Here is a 10,738-nt window from a genome sequence, read left to right as displayed (position 1 = left end):
AACTGATTCCTTCGGTGTGCCAAACAGCAGCTTGCGAGCCACTGACGGAGGACCTAGCTTAACCACATACGGATCATCATATCCTGGAGGCCTAGACACCTTCAAGCCCTTAAACTTCTCCAGCCAAAGCTTCTCTTTCTTCCTCTATGCATAGGACATTCGAGCACGTTTCACTGGTGAGCCATGAAGCCACGGTCCATAGTTGTATACCACTGTTTTCTGTGGGTCAATACTCGGTTTGAAGAATTAACATTCTCAATCAACATGGCCCAATCTACCACAATAGAAGCAAAAATCCGCCAAACGTTCATACTGAATCCCTGCCCATTTGAAGGATGTCCTTCCAGTAGATATCTTGACCCCTCGCCTTAGGGGTTTGTTCAAATCCAGGAGCACCTTAATGCGCATAACTTCATCCCAGCCAAGCGGGTCAGAGTCATAAAATTCAAGAAAGCCTCCTATGCACTCTCCAACGTCATAAGCAACTGCAGAATTCCTTCTATTGAATGGAACGTCAGTCAATTGTATCCAGAATGGGGTATGAGTAAAAACAACCTCCGATAGTTGTTCATCTCCATTAATCTCCTTAAGAACCAACATCTTGTTATCAAAAAAACCAGGGTGACCCCTGAATCACTCGCTCCTTATCAACCTTGTTGAAAAACTAGAAGACAAAAAGATTTGTCTCAATCATTCGAATAGCAATGATTTCCTTCGACCGCCATATCGAGATTAGGGTTCTTTTCATGGCTTCCACATTAAAAGGTTTATTAGTCAACAATTTACCCATAAGAATAAGGGATAATTGATTCTTGGCCTCCTCATCATTGATTGCTTCAAACTCTCCTCCAATGATGGCATCTTCCTCCTCCGTCAAGGAGAATTTCTCCCACTCCTTTAATAATTTTGAGTCCATACTACAAAACTACAGCGGTACCGGCGAGTAAAGGACAGGAAACAATCGGAAAAGGAACGGAAAAACGGTGAGAACAGCAGAGAAACGGCAAACCCTAAAGGGGGACGAAACTCCAAGCGCGAGATGACTACCCTACTTTAGGGACTTTTTACTCCCTATGTCTGAAATAGACTTATTTATGTGTGAAAATGTCAAAAAAATTAAATTTTCCTAAACTTAAATTATCTGAATTTAACTTAATCTACTCTCAAAAAAAAAATTAACTTTATTTATTTTGTCTAAATTAAGTCAAATACAAAACATGACCTAAATTCTTTCCAGATATTATTAAAAAAATATATGCATGTGAGTTTTTATTGTGTATTGCTATTCGACGTATTCAATCGCTAAAAACGCCGTGTATTTATGATGAAAGGACAATTTTACCCCTTTAAAGAAAATTACCCTCTCCCCCTTCACATTTTTAAACTTTTTTTTGAATCGCAATTAATATATAAACAAATAAATTTTTTAAACAAAAAATTCTAATAATTTTATTTTTTTCAATTATATGAATTATTTTGATTATGAAATTCTGTACTTATTCAACTTTTTTTTGGCAACACTTTTTTTAAATATCCGAAATTAAAAACGAAATAATAAACTAAAATTTTATTTTTATTACATTCGTTTTTACCTGGCGGGAAAAAAAATTCAAATTCAAATTTTTATTTTTTAAAACACAAGGGTCACCTGGAATTGGGCGTCCGAACCATGGTTGGGCCGCCCGAAATTGGCGGCCCAAAACATGGATGGCCCACCAATTCTGGGCGGCCCATATATGGTTCGAGCCGCCAATTTCGGGCGGCTGGTGTTTAAAAAAAATTAATTTGAATTTTTTTTCTGCCAAGTAAAAACGAATGAAATAAAAATGAATTTTAGTTTATTATTTCACTTTTACTTTCTGATATTTAAAAAAGTGTTGCCAAAAAAATGAATAATTACTGAATTTCATAATTAATATAATTGAAAAAATAAAAATGTTAGAATTTTTTGTTTAAAAAATTTATTGGTTTATATATTAATTTCGATTTAAAAAAAAAGTTTTAAAAATGTGAAGGGGAAGGGGGGTAATTTTCTTTAAAAGGGAAAAAGCGTCCTTTCAACATAATTACGCGGGCATTTTTAGCGATTGAGAATGTCGAATAAAAACCCCCTTTTATTTCATTAGTTTTAAGGATTACTTTAAGAATATCAAAAGTGTATAATTTTAATTTTGTCTACTGTAATTAGAAATAAAAATGATTAAAATATGCATTAATTTTAATCTTCTCTCATGATTCTGGTCTCAAAGGAAATCACTCTAAAAATTGTATCTATTTCGGGGGTGTACCTCTTAGTGTTCAGCATGCTATTATGAATACTTTTGGTCTTTCTAAAGGTGAACTTCCTTTTAAGTATCGTGGTGTTCCTCTCTCAACCAAGAAACTTACGGTTATGCAATGCCAGCCACTTATTAAGAAGATTTTGGCTAGGATTGATACCTGGTCTTCTAAGCTTCTTTCTTAAGCAGGCAGAATCCAACTTATAAAATCAGTTATTTTCAGCATCCAAAGCTACTGGTGCCAAATTTTTCTTTTGCCTCAAAAGGTTCTTAAGCTCATTCAAGCAGCTTGCAGGACTTTCTTATGGACCGGGAAATCTGGAACTTCAAAGCGTGCTCTTGTTGCTTGGAAAACTCTATCCCTTCCCAAGGCTGCAGGAGGTTGGTGTATTCTTTGTGTTAGTATGTGGAATAGGGCTGCTTTATGCAAGTTGCTTCGGAATCTTGCACAAAAAAAAAGATAAGGTTTGGGTAAGATGGGTTTATATCTTCTATGTGAAAGGTCGGGATATCACCACCATGCAGGCCCCTGCCCAAGCCTCATGGGTGATACGGAAAGTTTTTGATGCTAGAAAACATCTTTCGAACCTTCCTGGAGGCATGGCTATCCTACTGCAACAACATATGTCTATCAGTAAAGTTTATAACAGATTGAGGGGTTCCTTTGAGCATGTGTCTTGGAGGAAAATTTCCTTCCCCTCCTAAATGCATTTTTATTACATGGTTGGCTGTTCTTGGCAGATTATCGACGTGTGATAACATGCTCAAAATTGGTGATCATTGTGATCAAGTCTGTTGTTTATGCAACAGAGAGAATGAGTATGTGGAGCATCTGTTCTTTGCTTGTTCTTTCTCTCCTGAGGTTTTTTCTGAGGTTCTGTTGTGGGTAGGCATTCAAAGAAGTGCTAAAACCTGGTCTGAAGAAATTCATATATTGGAAACTCACTACAACAAAAATGTTGTGCGGCATCATATTTATAGGTTGATTGTTTCGGTTGCAGTTTATCTAGTTTGGAGGGAGCGGAACCACGGGAAATTTCAGAATACCAGCCGCACACCTGCTGCTATTATCCATGAGTTAAAGCTCATCTCCTACACTAGAGTAAGAAGCTTTTAGGGTTTTTGCCTTAGTTGTTGTTTTGTTAGTTGTTGCTTTTGGCTTTTGAGCTTTTGATTTTTGTGTTGCTTGCTGCTTTTGTGCAGTTTTAGCCGTGGTTGTAGAACGTTTGTTTCTCACTATTTTGGTAATTAATAAAATTACACCTATTTACCAAAAAAAAAAAAGTTGAAAAAATAGAAACATAACTACGTATGATCGAATGGAGAAAGTATTCAAAATTATGTTGCTATTTTAAACATATATATTTTTGGATTTATTAATTTCATTTAGCAAAATATTAATTTGGGTTTGCAAAAATAAATATTTTCTCATTTATTAATAGTTGCACCACTTTTACTTTCACATTTATTAATGAATGACTTTAATTGTTAATATCCTTAATTATTTATTAGTAAACATTTTTTTTATATATTTTGAAAGTAGACGTTGAGACAAATCTAACATCTATTTTATATGATAATATTCATTTTCTTATGTATGTGTAAAAAGAGGGTCAAAATCAATATATGAATAGTGCACAAAGTCAAAATATTACAACTACTTCTAAACGGATGAAGTAAAAAGCAAAGACAATCAAATGTCTTAGGAAAAAAAAAGTTGATTGTGTAGAATTAACCTTCATAATCGATATTGCCAAACAAATTATCTATACATAGTATATAAAAAACGAAACCATATATGATTATGTGACACGCGTCATCTTCTCCTTTCATCCATCATATTTTTTGGGTCAATTATTTTTATATTTCACAACTCTAACGTCTATTCCACTTCATCTCCCTTATTCAACTTTCACCATTTAATTCGTATAACTACTTTTGGGCCCGGGCGATACTCCGGGTTACTACATTAAAATATATGCATTTACTTATTAATTTTATTTTCACAATGATAACATGAAACGTGTGTTGTCTTAATGGTAAGAGCATTATCCTTTAAACACAAGGTTATAGGTTCAAACCTTATGCAAACCACATTTGAATTTTTTATATGTTTGTGAAGATCGCATGGAATGAATGACTCATAAGCAGAGCGCCACGTGTTACATAAACTTATTTAGAAACACCTTTTAATATATAGTATAGATTCAACATCTTCCATTTTATCTGCCTATTTACTACGGAGTATTCAATATCGATTCACTATCTAATATATATATATTTTTTCACCTTCAAATTCCAAATATATCTAAATCATATATTTTCACTAAAATCACAAGTCCTCAATAAAAATAGAATTTTAAATAAAAGACAGCTAAATAACCACTATATAATTATCTGTTCTCTACATGAACGGGTTCAAGAGCTAATCAATACCTAGTATTTAAAAAGGATAACCATATATGGTTAGTTGACACGTGTCGCCCTACCATATATGATTAGTTGACACGTATCACCCTACCATATATGATTAGGTGACACATGTCACCCTTATATATCTTTCATACATAAATTTGTTTTTTTTTTCAATTTTTTATTTTGTTGTTTGTAATACGAAATATTTTACGGCTTCAACACCTATGTCACTTCATGTTCCTCATTAAAATCAATTCACAATTTAATTCATATATTCATTCAATCGCTTCCACTCGATCACTCCATCCCCCTCTATAACACTCAAATTAATTCACCATCTAATTTTTTTTTCAACTTTCACCGATCATCTATTCCCACTAAAAACGCAAGCCCGAAAATTAGCATTTTAAAAGACGGCTTAACAACCACTATATAATTGTCCGTTCATTGGCTCAAAAGCTAATTTTTTTAATTAGAGAATTAATAACTTTTACTTTATTTTTTTGCCAATAAGCCACGAGGATAGTACATCAATATATTTATTTTTTCTTTCACCTTATAACTCCATCACAACATTGTATTTTTATTTTTTGATGTAAAACCAATACATCTCCTAACATTAACTCTTTATACTTATATTTGTTCCTTTTTTATTTATTTGCAACACTTTGTTTTTCACGATTGTCAATGCATGCTTGAACAATTAATGTCTATAATTATCGATAAGTAAAATTATACTTCTTCCGTATTTTTATAGGAGTCACATGTTGACATGCACAAGTATTAAGGCAACATAATTAATTTTGATATAATAATGATGAAAATGAGATAGTTGACAATAAAGAAATATAAAAAAACAAGTGGGGGTGTAAAAGTTACAAAAAAACGGAATTATTTATGATATAAGTTGGCTCATAAGAAAGTAAAAATAATAAACAATTGGGGAGTGGATATAAAAGTTACCAAAAATGGAATTGTGACTCCTAAAAAATTACAGCCGGACGCAGTAATTGGAACACCAAATAAATACGGAGGTAGTAAAAAACTGTTTTCACAAAATAAAGACGAATCTAACAAGATGCCACATAGATATATTTCGTATATCATAAAAGATGAACAAAATAGATTATATGAGTAGTGCAAGAAACAAAGTGTTAAATCTATTTTGAAACGCATGAAATACTTATTAGGTTGTTGCGGTTATTTAATCGGATATCACAATTGTCTCTTTGATAAATATTTTACATAAAAAGAGGAAAGAAAATTGTGTTAAAATTAGTATTGTAACTAGGTTAGGTCCCGTGCAACGCACGGATGAGACTAATTTTTTTCCCCTGTTCTGAAAATTTATTTAACGAAGTTTTTAATAAAACAAAATCAATTATTATCAACGATTGTTGAAAAAATCAGAGAAAATTATTATTTATTTGGATTGTAAAGTGATTAGTGCGATTTTAGGAGTTCAACGTTTCGACAAAAATACTTAGGTTGGAAAAATTAAGGAAAAAAAACTTAACAGACAGTTATTAGATATCATTTTCTTTTGGAATTGAATAATATCCATAACCGTAAAAATACCCGTACCCTCGATCAATCCAATTTTTTGGATATGGATTTGATAACCATATGAGTTATATTTCTAGATTGGGTATATAACATGCTTTCAAGTTTATAAGTAATTTTGTTGGACCCACTTTTTAACACTTGTTTTACATAAAATAAAAAAATAAACAATTGTTTTTTGTTTGATTATGGTCGTATAATAACACATTTTAGTTTAATTTGTTCATTTATTTATTAACTATTGTAGGCTAAGAATATAATGCATTTTTTTTGAAAATTTTATAAGAAAATCAAAAAAATATTTTGCTATTTTGCTTTTTCGGAGTTTCCGTAATAGATTACTACGTATATTATAGAAACAATAATATAAAAAAACTGTGATTGTTTTCCATTCCTAACATATATGTTCTTCAAATCAGTAATAATATATATTTTTTTATCCTTGTTGTAATACATGAAATCATAATTTATTTTTTTCGTATATACTTCTATTATATTAAATAGAAGGAAAAATAAGAAAAAAAAAATCATAAAATTAAATATTTTAAAAGATTCTTAAATTAATTTTTTTTTAAAAGAAAAAATACTAAGAAATCACCAGGACGTGACACGTGTCATTCGTGGTGTGTCTTTTAGTATATATACTAGTGAAGGACCCGTGCTATGCACGGTTTATATATTTTAACTTTAAGTGCAAAGTTTAATTAATTTAGAAAAGAAACATAGAAAAATACGTAGATTCTTTTAATTCCTTTTCACGCACCATCCATAGTTTCATGTTAGGTATAAAAATCAATATCATCATGTATTATGAGAGATGTCAATTCTCAAGCAGAACCGTTGAACCTGTTGGGTTGGTCCGATCGTTTAGAACCCAAACCGTTAGTACACCGCGAGCTGGAATCCAAGACTCGATTCAATTATATTCGATCAACCCGAACTGACCGGAAAATATTAACCCGATTAAGATTTGAAACCCGATAACAAACTCGTTCCGTAGCAACCCGATACGTTTCAACCGAACCGAATGGATCCGAAATCCATTAATGACCCAATTCGTTTCAATCCAAACCGTTTCAACCGCTTAATATGAACCGTTTACAACTCGTAACTCGTTTAACGAACTATTTTAATGCGTAACCCGCTTAATTTGAACCGTTTACAACCCTTAACCCATTTAATTCGAATCGTTTACAACCCATAAACCGTTTAATCCTGCTATTGATCTTAAATTCTTCATACTTTTAAAAGTTAGTTATTGCCTTTCTCCCCTAATTAAGGCCTCAAATATTAGAATTTAAGTACCTGCCCAATATCAAGTTTATTCTTTTGAAATCACGTCTGATCAAATCCACAAATTTCATTAGATTTAATCAGTTCAAAGTCCATAAAGTTTAGATAAGTTTAAATAAATTCGAAAAAATTATTTCAAATAAGGTGAAGAGAACGCACCCAACCTCCATTTTTCTTTGTTCCACTCACTTATTATATATGTGGTCAAAATAATAAATAAATAATTGATTATACTTTATGGAATATTTATGAAAGAAAGAAATTATGTGTGCTAAAACGCAAAACCAAAGAAAACCCACATAACCACGAAGATACAATTTTCTTTCTATAAATTTCCATTATATTCTCGTATGTCTAACATGGTGTAGACAGATAAATGTTCATTCAACCTGCTTCACCGATTTTATTATTTTAATTGTGATATAAAATATTTTATTGAGATATTGAAGATAATAATATCATGGAATTGAGAATACTCTGCACTCGTAAAGTTATAAGATGTTAGATATTAGTGAATTTATTTGGTGATAGTTTGCATATCTTACTGATGTGTTTTCAGTACGTTAATAAATAGCGGGACAACTATATACTTTTTAAAACGTAAATAATAAAAAATTAAAACAACCAATAGAAAAGTATGACTAACACCTAATTGTTTTAGTTGTCAAATCGGTTTATATATTTTTCCATAAAAATTTTAACGTCGGACTTACCGTTAAAATTGTAAGACGTGCATCGTACGAGTCTTATTTTTCATATATGCAAAGATATTCATAATTCCATTGTATAAATGCGTAAGAATGTTGACTACTTAAAACATTGATGTATTTCATGAAATTTTCCATATTGATAAGTTATAGTTATCATGAATGCAGTCAGCCTAATCTAACAATAATATATCTATTAATCAATTTATGTTTAATATATACTTATATATACTTATATATATATATATATATATATATATATATATATATATATATATATATATATATATATATATATAAGATAAACAAATAAAAGAATTTTTTTTAAATGTTAAATATTACCTATTTATTATATATCATATAGTACCTGTAAAACTCCACTGTAAAGATATTTTTCTTAAAAAAATATGGTTCATTATAACATAAAATACACAACTCTTTTGGATTATTACTAAAATGTTTGCAATTATTGAAAACATATATTACCCGTATTTGATACGGGGAACTTTTAAAAACTTTACCAAACATTTAGATTATTAGTGAAAGGATTTTTCATGAAATCCTCTGCAATTGCATAAGCTTATCCGCCTAACATAGTACCTGTTTTTTTTTAAAAGATTCGGAGTGCTTAGATTATTTCGTTGAATATACACTTAATCCACATTCAATAGTTAGATTATTACGTAATTCAAGCAATATAAATCATACAATGTAATTCTTATTCCACATTCAATAGTTGTATTTTTAGGTCGAATCTATTTTTAAAATGTTATATTACTTACAAGATATTATACATTTTTAGTTATATTTAGTCATTCTAAATTTTTTTGGAATCATAAGCATTTAAGGTTGACAAATAATAGATCATTATATTAGGAAACTCTTGTTAAGTATGACAAAGTAATAGAATACTTTTATGTTTTCAAATACCTCGTATATGATAAAATGGATTTGTAAAAGATATTTATTACCTTACATAATTATTTGATATATATATATAAGTTAAAAAAATCAAATAATAAATACGAAAAGATAGGGACACGTGTCAGCTTCATAGCTAGTGTCATGTCTTTTAGTAGGATATATCATATATAGATAGATGCTACTCAATAACTAATAGACGTGTCTTATAATTTATGGGAGTACGTAGTACTCTGCAAACCCTAAACAATTCAATATAACTAATTAGTTGGTATCACTTTTTTATTGACATATAGTTGTATGGCAATTTGGTTAGATCTATTTTAAGTTTGCAACCATTTTTTTATAGCCCTTAAAACAATAGTATACCAAATTCATATACCGTATAAAATCTTTTATAGAATCAAAAGATTTGCTAGCTATATTCTAACGTATAAATAATGTAAGTTTGCTACACACAACAAAAAAAGTAGATTGGATATTCTATAGTAGATTATAGTAGATTAAATATTATATAATAGATTATACCAAAAGTACAAAACGTATCTAATAATATAAATATAGCAGAATTTAGATTTTTAAAAAATAATACTCCCTCCGTCCCGGAATATTTGACCTGTTTTCCTTATCGGGCCGTCCCTTAATACTTGACCTGTTTCTAAAAATGGAAATATTCTAAACATATTTTATTATTTTTCACTCCACCCCTATTAACCCACCTACCCCCTACTCCATACAAAAAATAATTAAAAATTCAACCCCTACTCTCCCCCAACCCCACCCTTCACACATTTCCCACTAACTACATTAAAATAATACCCCACTATCAACTACTACCTATTAAATTAAATAAGTCAATTCAAGTCCCTTAAACTCTGTGCCGGTCAAACCGAGTCGAGTATTCCGGGACGGAGGGAGTAAAAATTATCGCACAGGGACACTTGTCAGTCTCAGACTGAGCGCCATGTGTTTTAATAAAGTATATAGATAGATAGATATATATAGTAATAGACATGTGTGCCAAGTAATTCTTTTTGATCGACTTAGGTGTGCCAAGCGATTCAACCTCTCTAAAATTGTAATGAAAGTCCCCTGATGTCCTGAATTGCGCAAGCATGTTTGATACAAATTCCCATCTATATTTATTCTATAACTAGTTTTTGAGCCCGTTTATACAACGGGTCGTTGTATAGTGGTTGTTCAGATATCTTTTGAAGTTATAATTAGTGAGTATTTTTTATTTTTGGTAATACATGAATTAACTAAAAGTGTAATTTGAAGGTTGGAAAAATATAAAAATTATATATTGAATAAATATTGGATGTTAATGGGGTGGAGTGGAAGAGACTAATGAATATATTAGACTATTAATAATTTGATGTTGAATAAAGAAAATAGAGTGGAATAGGCATTAAAAGTTGTAAATCATAGAAATAATAAAGAAAAATTGAAAAAAAACAAAACAAAATGATGGATGAAAGGAGAGATGCCACATGACTTCTAATAATGAGATGCCACATGAGTTCTAATAATCTATGGTGTTCCTTTTTAAATACTAGG

The sequence above is a fragment of the Spinacia oleracea genome, chromosome 3 (genome assembly GCF_020520425.1).
Source record: "Spinacia oleracea cultivar Varoflay chromosome 3, BTI_SOV_V1, whole genome shotgun sequence".
Lineage (NCBI taxonomy): Eukaryota > Viridiplantae > Streptophyta > Magnoliopsida > Caryophyllales > Amaranthaceae > Spinacia > Spinacia oleracea.
Note: the sequence above shows the minus strand (reverse complement) of the source record.